Genomic DNA, 27,313 nt, shown 5'->3' with positions numbered 1-27,313 from the left:
ATAATGTTGCTTTCTTCTTTCTATTGTACATCCTATACATTCTGAGCGATATTGCTATTGCTTACTATTGTTTTACTATGAAGAACGTTGAATTTTGAAACAATGATGAAGCTGCTGAAGAATTTATTTATGTTAATAAGTAGATGACTAGTAGATGATAAGTAGATGAAATAGACATTGAATAAAATATAAGTGTAAAACAAATGACAAGAAAATTTTCATTTGTTATACAAGTGTGTACCGAGTTTCCGACTGGTTTGTACCTAGACGACGTTTAAAAAAAAAAATTCACTGTTTTATTACGTTGCGTAACGGGCCTTAACCCTCAAGCCTGAAGCGGTAGAGGCAGCGCAGGTCTGGCTCGCCGCCTCACTGTTCGCCTCTCTGGTTTTCCCTTCACTCTGCGGTGCGGTGCCCCACTCATCTTCCGAAACCCTCCGATTCTCAACTCTGCTGCTTGCCTCTCTTCGCTTCAACGGAGCGTCCAACGTGCGTCTCGACATGACGCGACGTTCCCTTCTATCTACTCTGTAGTTTCCCCTCCAGCTGTGAACCCTGGTCTTTCTATGTAATTTTCCCATGCCTTCCCATGCTGCGCCCCTCTACATATGTATACATTCATATACACACGTAAGTAAGAATGTGTTGCACGCTGCATATAAAACACTCGCATATGTGTTTAACAAAATTGCTTTTTTTTGACCGTTTTATATTTTCCTACAATTTCTGCGGTATTGTATTTTTACATTATATACCGTAGTATATATGCATATCGCAATCGCAATGTTATCTAAATTTCACTTTACAAACTGAGTTACATATATATATGAATAAAATAATAGTTTATCCCTGTGGTTCTTTATTGTGTCTTTCTCGAAGTAACTAGCTTCGAGTGCCTGTTTCTGTGATCGGATTAGAATGCGGTGGTAAAATTCGTGGTCGATTTGATTGAAACGAGCTTTTGAATAGATAGTAAGTAGGTGCATACGAAGAACCGGTTTGTTTGTAGCATGTATATGATAAATTTATAAATCTCTTTCGGTTCGGGGTTTCCTCGCTATTATTGGCTAAGACCTAAGACAACAAAGTAGGTTTTCAATTCTCAGAAATGACGCTACCATGTCGGTTACGGCGCAGCACGCGGTAAAGTGTCATAATATCACATAATACAATTTTATCATTAACTGTAGGTGTTTTTAGCACAGAATAACGAGTGGTTTTAGGTAATATGAGAATTGTCGATAATATACATAATTCGTTTATATCATATCCATTTATAGTTTAAGATATTCCAGATATACTGCGTATTGAACGTAGGCTAGCAGATAAAACCTTAGCCTTGGACATAAATGGACTTGTATTTCTCATTTTTATTTTGATAGCGTATATACACACTTTTATCACCTTCAATTGTGTGTTTATCATCCGATTAATTGCTTCTCTGTCTCTGTAACTGTTTATGCTCGTTTTCGTTGCGCCCATATAAGATTTTAATTACACGCATTATACTTGTTTTTCAATTGGTATGCCTTCTTTTATCGAAGTCATCCTATTTTTCAACTACGTAATTAGTAACATATGTAGTTCGTTCAAATACTACCTTGATGGCGATATTTACGAAAATCAGTTTTTACATTTAGTTGCATAATCAGTTTTTACAAACTATATACTTATTACAATTATTATAATTATGATTATAGTTATAAGCATTTTTGTTTGGTAAAATTGGTTCCAAGTTAAAATAAATAAAAGATAGGAAGAACGTGAAATTAAACTCAACTTGAACTCAAAGTGCGTATACGAGCAAGAGTACATAATATGTGTTTTCAAAGGAAGGGCGATAAAAGAAGCTCTTTCGACCTCGCAATTCGACCTCGTTTCACTACGCCGTTTCTCATCCTGTGGTGCGGTGTGCGGCCTCGTTCTCTCTCGTGTTTTTCTTGTTGTTGTTCTTGATGTTTCTTGCTCAAACAAAAGGAAAGAAAGAAAAGAAAATTCTGCTAAACGACTTTTTCAATTTTCAAGGCGTCATGGATTTTAAATTCTAAGTTTTAAGCTCTTAAAGCGATGGAAATGGAAACCATACAACAATCGAAAGCTAACTTACTTTTAAGACACCTATTGTATTAGTGGTTTGTCTATACACTATGCTATTATAGCGTATACTACTTAGACAGTTTTAATTTTAATACCAGACATACGATAGCAGTGTAAATTAGTATGTTTAACGTTTAGACATACACATTAATATAAAATCTTAAAGCATTTAGAACCATGAAGTCAATGATATTGAGAAAAAAAATGGCAAGATGATATAACAACGGTAGGCTCCACCGGTCCTATAACGAAAATGGTTACAGCATGGTTATGGCAAAAGCATAACTTGGCTGCTACTATTTTTCACCATTGTTATGTTATATCTCACGAAATAATCACAGATGTATATTTTCTGTTTACGTTGTTAGATTTTATCGCTTGTACTATCTAAAGTCTAAACAAGTGTTACGTTAAAATTCTTTTTTGCATGATTTTAATCTAATAAAGGGAGATTTATGTATGTTTAGCGAATAATGATTTATGAAACTTGAAATATTATGATATATATAACACAGAATTGTAATATTTAGTTTTAATTAACGGGTAATCAACATACATGGAAAACTAGGAAATGTTTATATATACAGGGTGGTTGGTAACTGGTGGTACAAGCGGAAAGGGGGTGATTCTACGCGAAAAAAGATTTTTTTTTCTTCTTTTTTTAAATTTTTTCATCGAGACAACGATCTACAGTGAGATCCGTTATAACGTACCGCACGCGTACCGAGCGAAAATTCAAAGTCGATTTTCTCAAAAACAAAGCCTCAAACGAAAAATTTTTATTTTATATTTTCGATTTCTTTTTTCTCGTAGAATCACCCCCCTTCCGCTTGTACCACCAGTTACCAACCACCCTGTATATTATTTTCCTGTTGCGAAGAGCCATATAATTAGAGATACATGACAATGTCGTGTATGCTGTTTGTATGCGCAGAGTAATATATGTTCTACACGTACCGTGTACTTAAACATTTCATACTATTTTACAAGAGAAAGCACTAATTAATAAGAATCATATACATTAGAAGTTATTTGTAGTGAACATTTACTTTATTATTTGAACTATATCCTTTATTGTTTCGAATACTAGTTCCTTTGAATACTAACTGAACGCATTTTATCTTAATGCTAATATGCGTATTGTTAGTAGTTAGTTACTTCGAAACAATATTGCATATTTCTTTATAATATAAGCGATAATAACCAAGTCTTACTCTACGTAATGAAATCTTATAATCTTCGTTTAATTTTGACTTAATAGTTCGCGTTTTGAAAAGATGAAGTTCTATGTTTGGTTGGTGGAGCAACGGAGAAAAACTGATCTGAATGAGAATGACAGTGAGTGAATTCAGTGAATTTTCACGATCGCTGGTATATATAAGTAGTACTGGTTCCTGGTGTGTCATGGAACGATGGTCACGAAGTTGGCCAGAGTCAGAATATAGGAAGGAAGGTAGGTGGTAGTCGATGCGCATGTGCGCGCTCATGTTCAGACTGTGTGTGCATCCGTGCGTGCGTCATATAGGCTTGTTGTTCGCCGTCACCGTGCCGTGCGCTATGTCTCTTTCTATTCTCTGGGGAGATAGAGCCCTAGCGACCAGCTGTCTCTGCAACTCTGCACTCTACAGTCTACTTTTATTTGTTCCCTGCTGCTTGTCCCTTCACCGCGTCTCTCTTTTTATCGTATCTCTTTTTACCACGAGTCGAGTCGAGCCGCGATCATTCACGCGTACAGAGACTCTCGTCCCACGTAATTCTACCACTTATTCAAAAGGTGCGCTCTTAGAAAACGTCCTATCTAGTATAGTATACCTATACTATTATAAATATGAAGAGATTTGCGCTTCTGTTCCGGTCGCTCATCAGCCTAGTATAACCACCAGCCTTTGATGTTTAATTATATCTTGTTTACTTGTGCAGGATCACATCAATACCGAGCGCGATTCATAATTGGAGAAGTTGTCAAATCTCTTTAAAATACCGTAGCATTAAAATTCTATCGTCATTGCTATCAAGAACCTCTTCCTGCTTAGTTTCCAAGAGAAAAAACAAAATCGAGAAAAATTCAAGTAGAAACGGAACTCATTGCGTCTAATAGGTTAGTGTTTGCTAACTAAATATACTCACAATCAATTTAAGAATAAATTTTTCCAGTTTATGTAGATACTACCAGCTGAATGAATATGCGTAATATTTAACGTGTATCTTATTATAAATTCGTATAAATAATGCGTATTATTCTAAATTGTTCATCAATTGTTTTCTAAAATAAACATTTATTATTTACTACGGTATGTAGCATAAAGTGAATCGAGGTTGTGCTTCTTGTTCAAGTTGTGCACTAGGGATGTAATATGTATATAATAAGTAGGTTAATAACAAACTCATAAACTGACATAGAATCGATGTGACAGCGTCCTATTTTTTGACTCTTAGAACATAGTGATAAGCTTTACCAAACACCTGGAGCGTGTAATGCAATAAGCGATCTCTCGTAACGATATCAGCTGCCGCTCTTAATTTGAATGTAACTGAACGCACACTATATACTATGTATACTCATAAAAATTCATTTTTGACAATAGTAATATAACATCTGCTTGGAATGACGAAATGAGGAACATATATCTACATATTGAGTATTATATGTAATATAATCTTGTTATATTTGAGTTCGATACATTAAGAATTTGTTTATAGGTATATTGATTATCAATTTTCTGCCACCTAATTTGTTTTATTTCGCTTTATTTTATGAAAAAGTTAATAAAAATAATAAAAGAAAATTTTCTCTGACAAATATCAATATTGTAGATATACAGAGTATTCAAGTATCTACATAATATGTGTGTGTGTATATATATAAAACTTTTTAATACAACTTATTGCAACATATATATGTGTATATATATATATATATATATATATATATATATATATATATATAATATATAATATATAATATATAGAATCCTTTATCAATATACATAAATACTACGTAATAATTTCCCAGAATTTATTGGAAATCGGAATAGGAAATATAGAACGTATCTTCTCGAGTTTACGAAACAGAAGAATGCAGCTGATTGAATATAGGTACGTACGACGCCGCGCACTCTCATTTTGTTCTGTAAATGGCTAATGCCATGCGTAATTTCTTCATAAACCGGTTGCAATGAGATAAAACAGGAGTAGAACAAGCTCTACATTATACCGGTGACTTGTAGAAGTTGCTCGTCATTATTAAATATGCTTCGTCCGCGCTGTTTAATATCATTCTCAGTCTTTATAACCGTCTATGTATTTATATATGTATGTACAATGTACATACGTGTATCGCCAAGTAACTTGAAAGTTACTTATACACGTACATGTATATATACCATCATAAGTCACTTTGATTAATTTCTAGCGAATTTCACAAGTGAGTTTTATTAAAAAACTGTATAAATTAATGGGAAATTGATGAATGATATGATTTTTTCGATGTCAATGAGATTTACTTATATAGACGTATCCAGTTTACGAAATTATTATGAATTTTCTATTAAAAAATTTGTTTTTCAAAAATATTCTTACATAATTAATTTATGTAAAGAGTATAGGCGTTACATTTCGTAAAAAATAAAACATTAAATATAAAAATGATATGATTTTTTCAATAAGAGATTCCCATGAATTTCATTTTACAAGTATTTCTATATTAGAAATACATATAATGATGCTACTAATATGTAGTACTTACCATTTAAAAAAAATATGCTTACCATAATATTTAGTCTTTCGAAACTAAATAATGTTTTCCTCTGATATTGTTTTCTTACCATATCACCAAAAAAATATAAAATTTAAGAGATGATTAAGCTAGGTTATTCATGTAACAGTAGATCACCTGTGGTGGTTGGTTTTGTTTGCGTTACTACTACTGTGAGAGATAAAAATAAAAATGTAACTACTCAAACAATCACGTAAAGTTTACTATGCGGTATACGCATAAAAACGGCGTTGTAAAAGATTAGGAGAATATTATTATGTTTAAGTTATGTGGCGGCACTTGACAGCAAATACCACCACTCGACACCAGCTAGTGTCGAACGACAGCAGCGCAGTGGTTAGCGCCCGAAGCGTCCTGTTTTGCGACCAAGTTTTCAGGACAAAAAAATCAATCAAAAACAAAATTACATAAAAGCTCCGCTTCCCATCGGCTTAAATCCAAAGAATAGATTTAAAATACAAAAAATGTAAAACGCCGACACATAATATAGAATGGCTACGTCGTACCGTCGCGTATCGGTACTTTTGCCTAACACATCTTATCGAAATTCATAGTTTATTGTGAATACCCAATATGTATTAAAAATTGTATCTTGGTAAATAAACTTTAAAAAAAAAAAAAAAAGCAGTGGTTAGCGCCTTAGGTTACGAACGTACGGGAGCCGGGTTCGAATCTCGAACTTCGAATCCCGAATTCCGATTTTTCTTCTACGCATCAAAAGTGGAAGAAAAACAGCAGCGACATCTGCACCCGCAGCAGAACCTTATCTATCTCAGCCGGCCTCCACACACCAGCCCTAGGCCCTATCACGACCTATTATACATCTCAGTTATATTACTATTGCATACCTACAATCAGTAAAATCTTTTCGATTAGTTTTCTTTTTTTTTAAATAACCAGAATGAAAAGGTGAAACTGTGGAAAGTTGAATGGAAACTGATGTGTGCAAGCGTGTATTGAGCAGGCAAAGCTCAAATGTTGTCCGAAACATGGATGTCCGTCCCGTTGTTCGAAGCTATATTGTAGGAGTATCTACAATCTGAAAAGTCCTGACAGATGTTACAGCATGTTACATGGTACGCAAATTGCACAACGATGCAATAATATCTTGATTTTTTATTTACAAATATTTACGAAAGGACAAAGGTTCGTGCACGAAAATTTCATTGTTTCCAAAAGCTTTTTCTTTTGTAATTTACACAGATATTATATTCTATTCTTATACTCGATTTCATGTGTTGTTGGAAAGGAGGTCGAGGTTAAAAAAGAGAGTACAATTTTGTTATCTAATTTTATAAACAAGCAATTCTATTTAAATAATGGATAAAGTAATAGAACATGTTTAATCTCCTTTTTTTGTATATTCTCTTATTTATTTGTGATGTCATTTTTTCACATACTTTTTCTAAGGTAATTTAAATTTCAAGGGAAATTTCACATTATTAAATTCAAGTGAAGTTAGTAAGTTTAGAAGCTAAGTAAACATATAAGTACAAGCAAAGTTCATTATTTCTCTATTTGATAATTAACATTTATATGTACAATCGCACACTATATCATAGCTGTGATGGTATTTCAATGTTATTTTAAAAATATTATTCTTACCAATAGACATTAATGATGTTTCAGAAATCTTTCCTATGTAGTTCAGTTATAAATAGTTTTGTATGGATATTCGCTCTTGATAAACGAACGTACAGCAGATGTTTTTTAGTATTATGTATCTTACATTTACAGAGCTGGATAAGCGCAGAAGGATCGGTAAGGAAGGGTGAAAGTAGAAATGAGGAGGGGCAGGTTTGTAGGAGTAGGAGGGGCGCTCCAGTTACTTGGTTCTACCTTCTACCCACGCTCCTGACCCACAAGAAATCGAGTGGAGGCACCACTTCCTGTCATATTCATGTCATTTAGCAGCCTCTGTCGATTGCTTGATAGTGCTTATTTCCTATTTCTCTTTTTTTATCACACGTCAGCTATAATTCTTCGATGAAGTTAACTGCGAAGCTTATAACCATCAATAAGAAACAAGATAAATATTCTGCACTAATGCAAAGTAAGGGAAACAAATATATATACGACTTTTTAATTTACATTATAAATTTTATAAGATACTTGCTATCATATTTTCAGATTATTATTACATACATATCATACATTTTTATAATTTCCCAAATTTTTTACTTTGAGTAAATATAAGAATAGAAAATATAAGGGTAGGACAATACTTTATTGAAGACAAATGGACTGTAAAAATACAAAGAAATTAGTCTTGCTTTTTATTTTAATTTCTGTAAATATGTTTTGTCCAAGTTGAACAAAATTTTATGTAAACGATGAAAGTTGTATATTCTAGTAAAATTCAGAGCTATAATTCGTTAAAAGGAAATTAATGGAATGGAAACTATACTGACTTTAACTATACTAATTCAACTATGTTAAAAGGTAATAAAAAAATATAAGAATAATTTATCAACGAACCCTATTTACAACTTTTCATTTCCACGCAGCAGAATGTCCCGTAATCGTTTTGAATTGCTATTAGCAAACTTGCATTTTGCAAATAACGAAACTATAGACTTGGAAAAGTTTTACCACTTATAAACATATTGATAGACAATTACCAAAAAAATTTTCACCAGGCGAAAATATTGTAATCGACGAGACAATGGTTTCTTGGAGGGGACGACTAACTTTCCGGCAATACATACTGACGAAATCACATAAGTATGGTATAAAACTATTCAAACTGTGTTCCACCGAAGGTTACACATGGTCTGCAAAAGTATATTCCGGACGAGATATCACTGGAAGTAAGCAAGTTGGCACAGCTGAAAACGTCTGCATTGAATTTGCAGATAAATTGCTAAATGAAGGACGAATTTAGTTCGTCGACAACTTTTATACGAGCTATCAGTTAGCAGTCAAATTTTTAAATTTTAGGACGCATGTCGTTGGAACTGTACAGTACAACAAAAGATATATGTCCAATTTCATAATGTCGTACCAGTTGAAGAAAGGTGAAATGATAGCACGGTAGAAGATAAGAACGGTATTGTGATGCTCAAACGGAGAGATGTTCGAGATGTTAGAATATTATCAACAAAACATGCACCCATTATGATTTCAAGTTCGAATTCTACATATCGCGGACGTCCTCCGAAAGAGAAACCTTTGGCGGTAATTGTATACAATAATGGAAAAACTAGTATCGACAGAAGTGACCAGATGGTCTCATATGTCACTACGATACGGAAAAGCATCAAGTGGTATCGGAAATTAGCACTACATTTACTCTTAGGAACAACTATAGTAAATGCTCATATTGTGTACCAAACAGCCACAAACAGAAAAATACGGGAAAATTTCGGGAAATTCTCGTTTCCGAATGGTCCGATGTATCCTCAGAAAATACTGTGTTCGACAATCATCGGAAGAAAACGAAGAAGGTGTCCCACCATTTGGAGATTCGTAAGAATCAGCAAGGCAAGCTTATAAGAAGGATATGCGCTCTATGTTACGAGAAGAAGAGGCAAACTTTCGCACGCCAAGAAGTGAGAAAAAATGTAAAAAAAAACTATAACATATTGTTCGAAGTGTCCGAAATCATCCCAAATGTGTTTGGAATATTTTAACAAATACCATGCGACATAACATAATGTAATATTTTATCCAGATTATAAATTAATAAAAAGTATGGTATAATGTGTTTTTAATCCTTTTATTTTCTATATCCTATATATAATATCCTATATTTAATTAACTCGAACAAGAAGAGCGTCACCTATATTTGGGCAACGGGCCCCCACGGAAGCATGCCCGTCTCCCAGATATGGGTGACGTGGCGACCAACGTGTTAAGATTATTGCGGATCCGAGTAAATATGTTTAAACAGTTGGTAGCCATCTTGACCGAAGGATGGATTATAGTATATGGTAGGGTCACGGGACGTAACAAAACGTTTGTTTAAGAATCCTAATTTATTCTGATTATGTAATTTTCTTTTATTCCGTATGCAGGATTAAAAAGATTAATTTCATTTTATAAATTGCAGATTTCCATGAATTTAATAGGAAATTTAAAGATGTACGAATGTATGTACATAAATACATATATTATGTAGGAGTACATAAAATATCTGACATGTACCACTTATAATAATATTCAGTACATGAAACGAATCCATATTTAAGTTGTATTTCTGTAATCTTATTTACGAAAATCTGAAGTTCTATAAATATCCGCAGCTGATTTATTTAGTTTGCTAAGAAAACTGCTAAGAAAAGAGAAAAGAAAATGAATCAGGATCTCATATCATTTATCTATGAAATATCGAAGTACCTAAATGTTTGTATTATTGTATATAACGGTACAGAAATCACACGTCGTTTCAGAGAACCTGTAATTTTGCAGGATTCTGCCGTAGGAGATTCACAAAAATGACGTATCCAGTTTACTTGTATTTTCTAAATGCTATAGGTTTTTCGGTGATTAGTATTTAGGAAACGATGGTATTTTTCGTGGAGCACAGGGCACAGCCGGTGCTGGTAGAGAAAGTTCGAACGAGCGCTCATGCGGGCGTGTCCTGTGTGCCTGTGTGTTCGACTCCAACCCGACAGATGTTTTTTGGAGGGTGGAGGCACCGTGCTTGGCCACCGCTGCCGTTCCGCTCAGCGCTACTGCCATCATCGCTACTATGGTCTTTTTCGAAAGGTTTCCCTTGTTGCCAGATCTCAGGTCCTTTCCTTTGTTCGTGGCACGATCAAAGACACTGCTCTCTCACAGATCCCTCGGAAATAAAACTTGTTAAACCGTTCTTGTTTTCTTCTTCTTTCCAATTCCAACCATAATCATTACTGTGATTTTCAATTATTTCTCTCTTTCTGTACCTCAAGACAATGCATCGTGGAGAAATTATTTTTCTGTTTTACTGTGCTTTAAAAATTACCTGATACCGATATCTGAAATAATACCTTTATCTTTTTTATATGAAACCAGTGTTCAGTTAAGATTTGTTTATTCAACTAATCGTAAGAATTTAAAGTAGTGTGTAAATAATGTTAAAAATAGAGTAGAAAATGACACTATTTGCAAAATGAAAACTTGGAAACTCACAATTTACTATATTCTGTATTTTCTATATTCTTCATGTTTAACATACGTGTGTTGGTTTCAAAGAAGCCAATTTATTATGTGTCAGTTTTCAAGATATGTTTTTGTCATAACTTTCATAAGTCATACCTTATTTATGCAGACAAAATTTCAGAGACTCGTATCTAATGTCACGCGCAAGTCAATATTCTCACTTTCTTGTTTCATATGTGTGTATAAAGGAGCGAACGGAACAACTATCAATCACGATTTTATACATATATCACGGCTATTATAAGGAAAATGATGAAATGTTTGCAAAAAAGATATTTAACTTTACGTAGATACAAGAGAACGACTTAAAATTGCATGCTACAGTGCTACACTGTTGACTGATTTTATCAAAAGGAAACATTTCGAGGGAATAACAAGGATGAAAAAATGTCGTTTGGAAATTATAGCAGATACAAGATTATTTGAATTCAAATGACCCAATAATAGTCTGCTAAAAGATGGATACAATGTTATTATACTCGTATGTACATATTTACATCTGTTATAAGTCAGCATATATGTATGTATGCATATATGTATATATATATATGTATGTATAAATAAATGTATGTATGTATATACAGGGTGGTTGGTAACTGGTTGTACAAGCGGAAAGGGGGTGATTCTACGCGAAAAAAGAAGTCGAAAATATAGAATAAAAATTTTTCGTTTGAGGCTTTGTTTTCGAGAAAATCGACTTTGAATTTTCGCTCGGTACGTGTTCGGTACGTTATAACGGATCTCACTGTAGATCGTTGTCTCGATGGAAAAATTAAAAAAAAAATTATATATATATATATATATAGAATAAAAATTTTATATATATATATATATATATATATATATATATATATATATATATGCATTTGAAAAAGTGAGAAGAAAGTTTGCTTTGCCTCCAAATGTATGTGGAAAATGGAAATGTTAAATATTCCAAATATAACCTTTTCCCCATTAATCAATACATACATACTTACGTATGTATATGCAGGATATTTTATTTTGAGATCGAGAAGAGATGTTAGAGGATAGAAACTCGTGTCAGGTTATCTTTCGGAATTAATTCAATTCTTGGTAGGTTATGCAGGTGATTACCAGTTGAATCATTGGATGAATAAGTCTGTGTATGTATATATTATATATAGTGGAGTGAGGGAGAAGAGAAAGGAAAGAGAAGAAGGGAGGAACACAGGTAATTGGGAATGCAAACGTTGCGAGGAACCGATACGATGACGCAACGACATAAATCAGGAAATTGATATTTTTCCGTCTGTCGTAGTTGGTCCTTTTCCTTTAGCATTTCTGCTGTTTCCACTTGGACAGACTCGAAGAAACACCACGATTCGACAGGTGTGTTCTGACTTCTGATAGCATTGACGGAAGTAAAATTTTTTTTCTGATTACCGCTTCAAAATCACTTCATTGTTATTACAAGCATTTTGATTATGTTCATTGTCATCAGAGCGTTTTGATCACATTCAATACTTCTTTAGCTATTTCTTCTTATGTTATAGATTATAGAGATAATTTGACCTATCTTTCGTTATAATTTCGCTAAATTATGCTAAAAGTTAATATTTTCTTGCGTTTGCAAGTAATCTCTTTTTCAATAATATCCGTTTGCTTGAACGAAACTTGCACGATTGTAACATTGGGAAAGAGGGTAGTAAATAGTTGTATGAAAAAATGAGTGATATTTATTAGTCATAATTTAAACTTAGAACCGTGTGTACATTTTGTATATATTCTTGCATTAGTTTCAAATGTTACCAATGTAATTATGATAAATCAATGAAAGCTTTCTGTGTTAGGTGTTGCATTATCTTAATGAGTCAATGTAGTATATCGTATAACGTAATTCTTCTATTTCAACTGAACATTCGCAATTGATCGGGATGGAGAATCTGAAACTCATATAGTAACTCTATGCGACATAGCGTGAAGCGAAAGATTTTATCGCGTGATTTCCTGTAAACATTTTCACGACAATTAGACCAGTTCGGTGAGCTTGACCATAGCGTCGAACGAGCGATGGTGATGGCGTTGGCGATGGCGATGGCGATGACGATGGCGATCCATTCATACCGTTACCGTTAGTTAAATAATCCCCGTCGACCCGTTTATTGTTACTCTTTGTATATGTTGTTTCCAACTCTAACAATCGATTACATCGACAACATTCAATGCTGCTTTTTCCTCGCCGAAAGGAACCAACTTGGATCTCCTTTCGCAATGCTATGCCGGAATCGTTACAAATTACAACTTACAACAGTTACTAAAGAATAAGAGCGTGAGAAACGCGAGACCGTACACCGAGCGTCAATGAAATCCATGTTCTCTCTATTCTTTATACATACATAATATAATATCCTCTGCCTTTATATAATACTTGAGCAAAATTCTATTTTCTCAATTGCACTTGCGATTGTTCTATTTTCTATTTTATAGCTTTGGAATTCTTGCTTGTTTGATTCCTTTGAAAATCACTAATCACTAATCACTAATCACTAATCACTAATCACTAATCACGTTTGAGTATCATCATATTGGATAAAATACAATGATATGGTAGTTATGTCCAGTATTAAGGATAAATATACTTGTACGCATAAATAAAATTTATTTATTTATTAAATAAAATAGAAATTATTCTTTCGATGCATTCTAGGAGAAATTCCATGACACAATGTTATATAGACACAAATACCGATGATATAAAGTTATATGATATCAGTTGGACTTCTTATAATTAGTTTCGGGCAGAGAAGATGTCGCTTTATTTGTATAAAAATAAACTGACGGTAGATCGATTTTGCAGTAACATAGGTTACATAAAGTAAAATAGACAGGTGACGCAAATAAGAGACAAGAAGGGTTCGTAATAGGTCATGGGCTTACGTGGGGTGTAAATGGCGAATTATTAATAATAAAAATCAATTCGTTCGAACGACGCGATAACTCATTTCAGCTTTAGTCAATCTTGAAGACTTGCGCGATCGAATTGTTGAAACGATCGTTAGATAATATTTGTCTATTTTCTAACTTTAAATATTCGAGTATACAGTTTTTCGATCATTGTAATAGGCGATAAATGAATATTTTCTTTTATCCAGATTTCCTTCTTTCTGCTTTATACTTTATCATCTTGCGCGATGTTATTCGTCATTAGCTACTGCCATGCCACGTAACGTCGTACATTACTACTTTCGGTTTGATCGAATTTCTTGTTAACTAATCTGCACGAAAAAGGATAATTTGAAATCTTGTGCCAAGTGCTTTTCTATATATTATATGTACATACATATAATATATTGTATATCCGAGAAAAATGCATTTTCACAAAGCTAAAATTTCTCCAATTCGTTTCCGTTCTTGAGATCACAACCGCATAATTTTCGATCTATTTTTAAAATGACGTTTTATGTTGATCCGCAAAAACAAATATTTCACTGCGAGATTTTCTGCAAATTTTTTGGATAGAACCTGTTTTGAAAGACGTACAATTACATTTGACCAAACAGTATAAAAGACAAACAGCGATGGCTGGTGTATATCTACATTACTCGTAGTTAATGAAATTCTTTTTCTTGAATATCGGAAAACAGTAAGGAGTGACGTGGATATGTAGGTAAACGAGTAGTAGTAGTTATTTGTGACAAATAATGGAATGCTTATTACCACCATCAAAAAGAAATGCGTAAGGGAAATTAAATATACGTACGCATGTGCGATATCAATTGAGGGATCGTCGTCATACCTTTGCTATACATATGTATACTTTGAAGTTGGTTTCGAATAACGAAACCAAGTCAAGGTTGAAACAATAATCGTTTCTTCTAGTAACCGTTGATCGTTACATGAAACTTTATACATATTTGATTTGAGTAGGGCAGATTAATAAATGGTAGAGTAGATCTCGGAGTGAGACTGCGAAATGTCCAGACAAAGGCCGCTTATTGTCACCGTTATCCATCCTGATAACGGGACTTAGTTTTCTCGGATGTTTCTGTTTGGTGACTCGCAGAGATTCGACTTTTTATTCGCGCTTTTTCTTTAAGAAAAATCAACCGATTCTCTGTGACCTTCCTTTAATTGGATACGTTCCAGGAAATTTTACGAGGACAGAAATTGATTTTCCCTCTTCGTCTGGTCGTGCTGGAAAGGTATTTTTCAAGTACCGTTTCCTATCTTCCAAATATTCTCTGTCTCTGTCTCTGTCTCTGTCTTTGTCTCTCTGAGGCAATGGTTTCTCGAATAAGTTGTATTTTGACTGGAACAAACGTCCCTTAGCTTGGTAAATCACCGACGAAATTGTAATGACTCCCTAAAAAAGGGACAAGAATGTCGCATGCGGCAGAAAAAAGTCGATTTGATCTCAGAAATCGATAACAAGTAATATCTGCTCAATTATTTTAACCACATTTTAACAATATTTCCATGTCTGAAGAATCGAAGAATTTTTGATTACGTATTCCAATAATCGACAACTTAGAAGTCCATCTTTGGACAATCAGTATCCGAATAATTATAATCAGTATACTACCGTAATCCCAGAATTCGATGAAAACGCAGCTTAATAGAATCGCATCGAAAATGGTTGGACTTTACCAAGATGTTGTACAATGGTTCAAGAGTTAAATAAAGTGCCGGCAAGGAGGCAGAATATTTGAAGCGTGATTTTATAAATTGTAAATTATAAGTGTTGAATTGAAATGATAAATACGTAGTGTTTGCACTTAAAAAAACACAGTTGCGTTTGAAATCTTTAAAAAGCCTCCATTTTCAAGATTTGAGATGCATCATTTACTTTTCCCTAACGAAATTTTGTTTATCTTCTACCGCTTTAACTTTTATTTGATGTTATGATTTGTACCAGATGCGTTGTACACTCTTTATATTATGTATAATACATACATACTTGCACATATATATTATTGTACATATTATATATATATATATATATATATATATATATATATATATATATATATATATAGATTGTTTGCACGCGACAAAGCGACTATAAGCTAAATAAATCCGCTTGTAGCATGTTCTTATTCTGTTTCTGAAGACAAAAACAAACGAAATTCTCTGGTGACGTCAATGAATCGTTATAATTTTACGAGTTTACGAGAAAGTTTGCTGGAAATTCTTTGAAACTGGCTGTCGATTTGGGTCAGTTCTAGAAGTCTGTAAGGTTGTTCTGTATCCTTTCTTTTCGTTTTCCTTTTTTTCTCTTTTCTCCTTTCTCTTTTTTTTGTGCTTTTAGTATAGCGTCTTTAATTGCACACGATACGTTGCGTTGTTTCGTATTTTATTCAAATCTTTCCAACGTATTTCTCTGCACAGGGAAAGTTACATGTTTGGCAATAGTCACGTGGTAAATGTATATTTATCGTAAAACATAAATTGATGTGAGATTATTCTCTTTATGTTTACTCTATTTCTAATCTAAAGAAATACGGAAATTGAAATATTTTTCTTTTGTAATACAATTACGTACATACTTATTTAAACAACAGTCCATTATTGTTATATAGATTAATTATTTTTACATTACCTGTTTTTATGTTAATCTCACTGTTTACATCATAACGGTGATTCGATATCATCGTAAAAATAATTGATTTTTCCAGCTAGTACATATAAATATACATACACATAAGTTACAATCTTAATTCATATTACATATACATACAGGCATACAACATATTTTAGTCAACATGAAGCCGTAACTGACGCAAAAAGATATTTCGTCTTCTAGCTAGACTGACTTTAGTCTAGGCTTCTGATACGATAAATGTCAGTAAAAACTTTATCGAAACAACGAGAATCATTATTTTATGCTTCGCTTTTTACTTTTATCTTGTTGTTTGCGTTATTCGCGTTCAAAGTTTTTTACGTGACAAGTGATTTTCTATCGAGTAGCTTCTCTCTCTCTCTCTCTCTCTCTCTCTCTCTACACTTTACTTTTACGTACGTATGTATGTAGTAAGTTGCCCGATAACTTTTAAATTTTAAGCGCGAATTTTGTCAAAAATTATTCTCTTGGAAAGAAAGAACTAAATAGCTGATATAATTGAAGTAATGCTGCGGCAACTTTGTTTCCTGTTTTGGAGATTCTTGTTTTTCATTCGTAAATCACATCCATTTGTATTGTTAAATCGAGTAATAAGTTCATCTTATACTTTCTGTTAATTAGGCGATAATCTGGCAATCGGTTGACTATAATTTAAATTACTACTTAATTTATACGAACACAAGTGAAGTTATTTGAATTAGGTACTTGACTAGTCGAAACGAAGCTCTACCGTATTTCTCTATTGTAAAATGTAGGTATTACGCCTGTGAGTTCGAAACCTCTTCGTCGAAATCATTAACTGAACTTACCAAGTTGACGATTCCAAGACTGCGGAAAAGTAACGAAGACGACTGTTTCGACCGTTTGCGGAGAGACGCGATCTCGAAGAAGCGCGTCAACGGGAGTCGTAAATTCCCGTTACGATTTGAATAATTGACGCCACAAATAGATCGATCCCCTATTTCCATTAGGATAATAGGCTGAGTCAGTATAACGCTGATTTTAACAGGTTATGATATATATATTTCCAACAATTAAGTAACTTCAATATTGGATGCAATTGTGTGTATGTTGACTGCCAAACTACGAGTGAGTACGGCCTGAGACTCTTTTCGTGTTGGTGATGATATGACTTCTATCGATTGACTGTCTTCGATTTGGCGACTGTGATGACTGACTTTTTACTAACTCAGACTGTTACTCGATTGTTACTCGATCTGTTACTCGAGTTGTTACTCGATTTGTTACTCGATTTGTTACTCGATTTGTTACTCGATTTGTTACTCGATTTGTTACTCGATTTGTTACTCGATTTGTTACTCGATTTGTTACTCGATTTGTTACTGACTGTTACTGTGGAACAAGTCTAGAGATGTGGTGACTGTTCTGTAGTTGTAGCTCAAGTGCAAAGAACAAGTGAAGTTCGTTCTCGTGTTATTACGGAGGAGAGCTCGGGGTCGGCGTGTTTGTTGTATGAAGAAAGCGGATTCGTTGGTCACACTTTTCATTAGGAAAGTGAGGGTAATGCCCATCATAACTGACCAACGTTAATGAATGAGAATAGGTGGATGAAGCCTTCTACCAACGTGGTTCGTGTATGACATTGTTCACGGGAAAACCCGCTTTTACCGTTAGATCACTACCCGCTTTCTCCATAATTTGTAAGAGCGCACAATAAACCTAAGGACTGTTCTAAGGACCATCCATAAACCGACAATACTTGCAGGATTAAAGATTCCTGCAAGATAATAAGATTAAGTTATAAAGATTACGTTATAAGATTAATGTTATAAAGACGAGGGATGGCGTGCGATTTGTCTCACGCGACGTAACAACGACTGAAACTACAAGAGATCGTAATTGTCGAGGTTTGTAGTTTCGAACTCGGATCGAGCATCAAAATGGTCGGCAATATTGTTTCTATCGCAGGTTGCAATAGAGAAACGAAACGAATCAAAACGAACAACTTTCCAAGAGCAATAGACAGCTCCGGGCAATTTATTCGACATTATTTTGATTTAAGTAAATATACAGCAGCGTGGCGGTTCGGCTCGAGAGAAAGTCTCGAGATGAGACCTACTCTGTGCAATGTATTAACATTAACCATAACCATTAACCTAGTCTCCCCCGGGAACGCTCGAACAGGAGGTTTCTGTTCATTAACACTGACGCTCTTCCACAAACTTCCTTCCCTACAGACGCAGAAATTGGAAAACTGTTTTGTTTTCTGTTCTGTTATTGGTCATCTTGTAATCTCAGTTTTAAATAATTTCAATACATTTTACTTATTTGATTCGTTTCCTTCGAACAAATTAACACTTCAAACGAATTCGTTGAAATATTCTTCCCTGAATCTTATTTTATTTTATTCCGATACTGTACATTATACAGGGTGGTTGGTAACTGGTGGTACAAGCGGAAAGGGGATGATTTTACGCGAAAAAAGAAGTCGAAAATATAGAATAAAAATTTTTTTTTTAATTTTTCCATCCAGACAACGATCTACAGTGAGATCCGTTATAACGTACCGAACACGTACCGAGCGAAAATTCAAAGTCGATTTTCTCGAAAACAAAGCCTCAAACGAAAAATTTTTATTCTATATTTTCGACTTCTTTTTTCGCGTAGAATCGCCCCCTTTCCGCTTGTACAACCAGTTACCAACCACCCTGTATATGAATTGTAGATTATAATTATTATTGTTGGTGTTTACTACAGTGTAACGATCTAGTAATGTCCTACGTCCTACGTGATCAGTGTCACGTGGAAATACTAAAATTTCCTTGATTGTATTTTGCTGTTTACTTTTGGCACTATTTTTCTATCACTATTCTGATTACAAATTGGTGGTCCATTTTTAAACATGTCTACTTAAAAGAAAAAGGTATGTTATGTATCACAAAATTACACGTGAAAATTATTTGATTAATAGATCACATAAATAAATATGAATAAAAGTTCATTTCAAATTTCAATATACAATAAAGTTTGCTTTTTTATTTTTCGAATAGCAGGCGAAAATAATAATAGTGACGAGTCATAAACTAGGTATTGTCACCATCACACAATGTATAATTAACATACACGCGTTTGCAATAATGATTCTTCATCAGCTCTTAATCAGCTCTTAATCAAACACTCAATTATATATATTCAAAATTTTGTTTTAGAATTGTAGTCCTTGAATTTTTGTTAATACGGATCTACTTCTCGTGTCTTTTATGTCAATTCCGTGCAAACAATTCATACAGATTATACGCGCGTCGTATTGTTGTAATTTACGATGAACATTCATATTCTGAGAATATAATTGCATTCTCATGGTGTTAATCTTTAGTCATGTTTATACTCTATGTATACGTAATACTATTCGGCTCCCAATATACATACTACATACATAATATTCATTCTCGTTCAATTTTTCACTCATTGTCAAAGGAAGAATGTACAAGACACATTTGATAAGACATGTTCGTAACCCGAATACATTTTGGTTCTCTTTCTAAATTTCCGACAGCTGATGTAAAAATAACTTTTAAAAACGGAGTTGTGATCTTTTTATCATCTCCATTATTTTTCATCTTTGTTGAATTTACCTTTTAGCGCAATTTTCCAATTGCAAACAAAATACACTACAAATGATTTTCCAATCGTAATAAAATGAAAACGAAAAGTAAAAGTAAAAGTAAAGTTATATGTAGTTACATTCGTAAGGATTACTGATAAACGACAGAATTAACTAATTCGTTTAATTATATGTTGCTGTATATAATATTATACATATGTAATATTTAATCGATAAATTGTATATGTAATTATTCTCGCGAAGCAATGTGATACAGTATCGTCCGTAGGCTACAGTAGCGAAACGCTATCAACAGAATAAAATAATATTTCAATAATGTGAATAAATGAAGAACTAAGAAAAAGAATCGTATTAACGTTACAAGAAACGCCTTCTCGGCGAGTACCATACATATCTTCCGTGATCGAAATAAAAATTTCATTACACGACCATCATGTCACACGTAAATATTGTTCAACGGAGACGAAACAATAAGCTTTTACTTTTTACATAAGCGTCACTCACTCGAGTTTCTGTTTTCCGAATACAGGAGACGCTACTCGTTAATCTCGGTCAATGCTTTGAGCTGTTTCTGATTACGTACTTTGTCGCTTTGTAAAGATTATCAATATTCTTTCCGCTTCTTCTACCTTCTATCGTTTAAATTATAAACCTGTGTATAAGTATAAGAGAATCTTCGAATTTTAGTAGCAGTAAGATATATTTGGCGGAGGCTGAGCACCGCTTCCGATCTACCGCAAGGATCGGAAAGGAGGGGAAGAAAAAAAAGTAGAACGAAGAGTTTTCTTCGAGTGGAGGGAGGTTCCACCTAACAGTTAAGTTAACCGGCCCTGATGGGCTTCTTCGACTTCGACCACTGCGCTCACGTTCACATTCACGTTCACGTTCGCGTTCACGTTCGCGTTCGCGTTCGCGTTTGCGTTCACGTTCACGTTCGCGTTCGCGTTCGCATTTGCGTTCACGTTCGCGTTCGCGTTCGCGTTCACGTTCGCGTTCGCGTTCGCGTTCGCGTTCGCGTTCGCGTTCGCGTTCGCGTTCGCGTTCGCGTTCGCGTTCGCGTTCGCGTTCGCGTTCGCGTTCGCGTTCGCGTTCGCGTTCGCGTCCATACACATGCACGGCCGCGCGTGCGCGCGTCTCGGTCTTCATTTTTAATCGCACGATTGCGACCGCTTGAGCTTAAGAGTTCAACATCTCATTCTCTCTTATTGTTAGCTTTCCGCTCTTTTTATCCTCTATTTAACTTGTTCCACACCTATTTCATTGTTTGCCATGCCAGGATAATAGTAGGAAAAACGAACAATTGATTCTGTGGCACGCAAAGTAACACGAAGAAAATTGATCAATATGAAAATATAGAATAGGATTACACGTTTTTATGGAGGGTTCGTTTATCGTATCTTGAGTCGAATTATCGAGTGTTATTCTTTTTGTTTTCGGATCGACGTTGTTTTATTAACTAAAAATATCGACTAAAAATTTGAAGCTTCATATTTTTGCGTAATCGTTGTGAAATGAGTAGCTCTGTAGATTTAACCGAAAACCAGTTTCTACTTTGCAGTTTTAACGATAAAAGTGTTTATGCAAGTTATCATTCTGTTCGAAAAACAAGGTAAAAATCTGTCAAAAGATAAATCCGGGCGAGAAAGGGGGGATAAAGCCGGGTTTCGAAAGTAAAACCATCTATGTTTTTCGTCTCCGATTTCTTCCGATTTCCGATTCCGTCTTCCGATTTCAAATGACTAACCAATCCGTGGTTTGAGTTGAGCACCTCGCGCGCGCCGAAAGAAAAGTAGGATGCATCTACAAAACAGTTAGATGGCCCTGATGTTAGTAAATCGCCAAGCCTTCACGCCTCCTTTCGTCTTGATATATACAGTACACAATACACGTGTGCTATATTCGATTTTTCATCTACTTGTAGGACTCGCGTGTCGTATTTTCATAACTTCCTTCCACTCTTTTATCGTAGGTAGAAAAATTGATCCCAACCTCGATAACTACTTATGCAGCTAAATATATGTACATATTGTACATTGTACATATCTACATTGTACATATTTACGTTGTACATACGATGTTAATGAAATCAATACATATTTTCAACTACAAATTAGGTGTAATGTTCTCATAATTTTTGCTTAATTTAATACTTTTTAACCGATCATGTACTGAAATATATATAGAATGAAAATCAGATTGAACAAAATCTTTGTTTAGTTAGATATTATGTACATCGAATGGAAACTGTACAGAACAGTAAATACTAATTAAACATTAAATTGATAATGTTTGTATAATACGATTGATAATTAATGAAACATATAGTGGAACTCTTACACTTTTATTAGTACATATTGTCTTTTGAATAATATCTTCTAGAACGTTTAAGCGAAGCTATGGATTGTAATTTTTATTCGTTGAAGCATTATAGAATACAATTTATAATTTATTGAATACTAGCTGGCTTTAAATGTTTATTACAATGAGTTTGTATTAAACTCTTCAAAATTTAACGCAATTTTGATCTTCTTTGCAATACGTAGTACATAATACATAATGTGCATGTACTACATGTAACATGTATTACAATTTCCAACATATTTAATATTAGAACCATTATACGTACTAATTTCAATGTGTAGGTACGTAAATATTAAATATTTATGATCAATTTCAGAAGCTCCTATTGATTTTATTGCTAATGTGAGCAATTTTTATAAATAGCGAATAATGTAAACAAAATAGGTAAATAATAAGAGTGTTACTGTGCAAAGTTATAAGAAAGGAGGAAGAATAGAATATAAGGAGACGTTCGTAGTTGTAAAAGTATCTGATATTACAAAAGTAGTCAAAATGTTAGTTTTGATAGCCAGAAATGGACGCAATAGAAGTAGTCATGCGTTGCTATATTGCTATATCGTTATATCGCTGTATCATTATATCGCTGTATTGCTATACCGCTATACCGCTATACCGCTATATCACTATATGCTGTTACTTGTATATGTGACACTTCTTTTTACCATTTTGAACATTACGCGTGCTTATCCTTATGTCTGTGTTGAATCTATCAGAAATAGCGAATTAAATCCGCACTTCTTTACTTAGCCATCTTCTCATCTCTGCACAGTAGATTGTTTGAACATTGCGTTGTATAAGTTGTATTATACGTAGTTGGGCCACACAACCGACCCGACCGGTTTCACAGATCGACATCCTCGTTTCCTCCGGACTGTCGATCTCTGGTCTCTCGCTTCTACTCCGCATTCGTGCTTCTTGACATGTTTAGATGCACGCTTAGATACGTTGATGGTATACATAAATTATACACTTTCTAAGATGTAGCGAGAAACTCGTAGACATAGTCATTGCTTGAATCTAACAATTTCTCATTACTCTGTTTCAAATTTATTTCTTAGTTGGTAATAATGAATCGGAAACTAGCTGCTTCGTAGAAGAAGGTTGGAAAATTGACCGCCCTAAACGAATCGATAATCTCTTAGTCACACCGAAGTAGTCAAGTGAAATTGGTCCATTGTTGTTGTGTATCGGTTTACGAGGCTATGCGTCGCATCGTAGAGGTATCCAGAAACTCGAGAAAGGAAGGAAGAAACGATACCGAAGAGGCAAAACTGGCAGAAGATGAAGAACAAATACGAAGAGAAGAAGAAGAAGAAGAGATACGAGTATGGAGTCAGACTCTTACCAACCGCAAGAAAACTGTCCTTCTTGGCATGATCTTCGATACAAACCTGTCGGCAGCTTGCCAGCGCAGCGTGCAGGATATCGTATGCGACGCGTTTGTGTTCTGGCCAGATAAAAAAAGTGCACGCTTTTATAGGTTTCCATATGCGGATCGTTGCGCGTCTTTTTTTATATTTTTACAATCGTGTAGTCTGCTTTTGTCCATGGAAATCCATTTCTACTCCCTATATTCTATAATTCTCATTTCTTGTAAAGCTTGTTTCATTGTATTCAAAGCTACTGTAAAATCCACTTTACCATACTTGGCATGGTGGAAAGTATAAAATATAAAATATAAAATAAATATTTATTTGAAAACTTATCTAAACTCAATCTGTTGACTTATAATTTATAATATAGATAATATCGGGAAAATTCATGGTATGGATTAGAATTTCAGCTCGATATACATGCAAATAAACTATATTTGTGAGAAATTTTGTTTAAACACTAACTTTGACTCGAATTCTTCGAATTGGGCATTATCAAATACAAATTGCGACAATGTTAAAGTATGGTTTAGCCGATATGGTGTTAGAGCCTGCTCTTACTTCAATTACTATCAAAGGGATTCGTAAAACAAGAGGTTCAATTAATAATTCAATAATAGAGTGTCAATCCCATTGTTTTCTCTGGAATAGGTTATGCATACATAAGTATTTGAATTCGAAATTTTAATAACAGTATGTGAATATCACTAAAATGTGTACATATATAAATTAATGGGAAATCAACATTTGTCACCTTTATATATCGTTACTTGCTGTGTAGTGTACTTATCTGCCTCATAGTGTAGAAATTAAGTAACTCGAACAATTTTGTCGTTGCAAATTACTTTTCAAACATTCGAACGTAATTGTATCGCATCATTAGAAATAATAGTGTAGCATCGTGGATGGGGGGCATGGGGGTGTTGTGCGGATTATAAACAAGCGGTTGCTGAGCGTGTATGTAGTGAGGCTAAGACAAAAGACAAGGAGTTGCTAGGGGACAATAAACGAATTAACAGCAGTATGAGTTGAGATGTCAGAGAGTGCGGATTGCGTTGATGAGAGTCGTTGATTAATTATTCAGTTGTGTTAATTATTATACGTTTACTGCGATTAGTTCATGTTTAACAAACATTATTCTCTGTTCAATTGACACCTGTTCAATCTACTTATCATTAATAAACTAATTAAAGTAGTTACGATACTACAATAGGATACTTTTGGAGCAGTAGCGTTACGTATTATCCGTATCTCTCGCGTCTTTCGTGATATCTTTTTCTCAAAATTTAAAAGCGATACTTGAAGTAATATTTGTTCAGTAAAAAGTTAATGGGAAATTAATATTTTTGGAGCGAATTTTGCTAGCTTTACTAATCAGCGTATACCAGGTTGAAGCAGCGCTATTGATTTTTAGAGAAGCAAGCCTGCTGGTTTGTACGTGGTAATTCCTCCTTTCCCCTTCGTCAAGTTTTCGAGAAGGGTCACTCCATAATTTGAATATACAGCACCCGTTTATACTCGTGCTGGCGAATTTTGAGTTTGCTATATTTGACCGACCATATGGTTCGTTTTACCCTAGTCGCCCCTAGCCGTAAGGTTTCAGGCATTCAATTCGTTTTCTGCTTTGCAATACTACTTTCATTGAAAAACATTTGACAATTTTTTCGTTTTTCGTATTTAGGTACAAACTTATTAGGGATAATACTTTCTTAAGAGCATTTGATATTACATGTGATTATTTTATATATCCTGATACTTTTTACACGTATATATACATATTACAAAGAGAACTATATTATTTAAAATTAGTATTTACTAGTAAAATATCGCTTTATTATTAAACAATCGGTCAAAAGTATTCGAACTCTTACTTATCTTCGATAGCGTGTAATTTAATTAGAAAACTAAACTTTGATTTTATTATCACGATTATAAGCAGGTACATATGGATGCGCCATATTACGATATGATAAAATTGATTTTTAAAAACTAACGTATGGCATTTGTATAATATATAACATTTGTATACAGGGTGTATTATTATAATTCTGAAAGGAAAACCGATATAGATAGGAAAACCTACTCTTCGAAGTTTATTCGTCTTTCAACCTTCAACAAATACGGTATGTTATAAAAAGCACTCTTAGCAGTCTTAACACTGAACATGTTTTTCCCGAAGCGTGATTTCTTGTGTGAAAACCTGTATTTAAGTAACGTGGGCTCTAAGGACGAGCCACCATCCTATTTTTAAATCGACCCTATGACTGTTCGTTGATATTCGTTCGTCGTGGAAGTTTGCCAAGCTACGAAGGTGCTATAGTTGAGATCTCGATGACTGCAGTTTTAGTCGGAACGGTTAGGGGAACAGTTCTTGGTAAACACTTTAACGATAAAGCCGCGAATCCTTCGCTCTCTGCAAGAGGTTCGCAAACGTTAGTAATAACAATATGTATGCAGTAAAGTAAGCATTTGGACGAGATCAGTAACGTTCATGAAACTATCGCTTCCTCAGTTTGTATGTATCTGCGCACTATGGCTTCAAAAGTTATTACAAGTCATCATACTTAATTAAAAAGTGTGACAATGAAAAGAGAAAAGATTTAACAAATTTTAAACTTAGCAAATCTTCATATTAGATTTTAATAAATTTCAATTGTTCAAAAATTATAGTCGAAGGACAGAAAGTAACACTGAACTTTTTATTTGAACATTTGATCAAAAAATAAGAGAAAAGATAAGTAAACTATCTATCGGATATTCACTTATAACAATAAATAATAAGATTATCATTGAGATTTCGATTTCAGAACACGGTTCATTACATTGTTCAGTAGGTGATTCCTGTAGACATTTGCGAGCTAAACACGAATCTGCAAACCGGTTTTTCCTAAACCCTACAGTTTTCGAACAAATCAATTTTAAGAAGAATTGCATATTTTCAACTTTGGAGATGTGTGCTTTTACAGTAACATTGTCGAGTTGCGATTGAAACGAAAAAATTCTGTGACCTCTCCTGAATAAAATGATATGTACTGTTATTGCATTATAAACATTTATAGGTGTTTAAATGCACCGTTTTTTATTTACATTTTCCAATTTATTCCAAAAGCTAAAGGTCTAAAAGAAAATCTAATATTAGTACGCGATAGAACAGATTTATGTTAAGGAAAGCATTAAGAAAAGCATTAAGAAAAGCTAGAAAATCACCTTTTGATTTAAATGCAAAAGCGAAACTTAATACCATATTTGATAGAACACAGGGCGGCGACAGTGGTACTCAATGTTGACGGATGCTTTGCCTACCGTTCGGCATACCGGAACCGTTAAATGCGCGCGGTCGTTAGCCGCCGCCATTGAGTACCATTGCCGCAGCCACGTGTTTTGCCAAACTTCTTCGT

At 34.1% G+C, this 27,313-nt stretch overlaps 1 protein-coding gene and 1 long non-coding RNA gene across 13 annotated transcripts in view; both read left to right on the top strand.

Moving 5' to 3' along the window:
* Ipk1 (Inositol phosphate kinase 1) overlaps positions 1 to 27,313 on the top strand; it is a 79,976-nt gene that overhangs the window by 5,662 nt on the left and 47,001 nt on the right. The window lies entirely within an intron of this gene.
* Positions 184 to 9,547, top strand: LOC138181303 (uncharacterized). Of its 2 annotated transcripts, XR_011173484.1 has the most exons (6): positions 616 to 630; positions 6,773 to 7,018; positions 7,610 to 7,925; positions 8,003 to 8,314; positions 8,512 to 8,682; positions 8,813 to 9,547. It is a non-coding gene; the product is annotated as an uncharacterized LOC138181303 (long non-coding RNA). The 2 variants fall into 2 exon arrangements; XR_011173485.1 differs by lacking the exon at positions 6,773 to 7,018 and having other exon boundaries at positions 184 to 630; positions 8,813 to 9,544.

Source organism: Bombus flavifrons, chromosome 6 (assembly GCF_040668555.2).
Source record: "Bombus flavifrons isolate JBK064 chromosome 6, iyBomFlav1_principal, whole genome shotgun sequence".
Classification (NCBI taxonomy): domain Eukaryota; kingdom Metazoa; phylum Arthropoda; class Insecta; order Hymenoptera; family Apidae; genus Bombus; species Bombus flavifrons.
The sequence above is the reverse complement of the archived record's forward strand: the minus strand, read 5'-3'. Positions and strand labels throughout refer to the sequence as shown.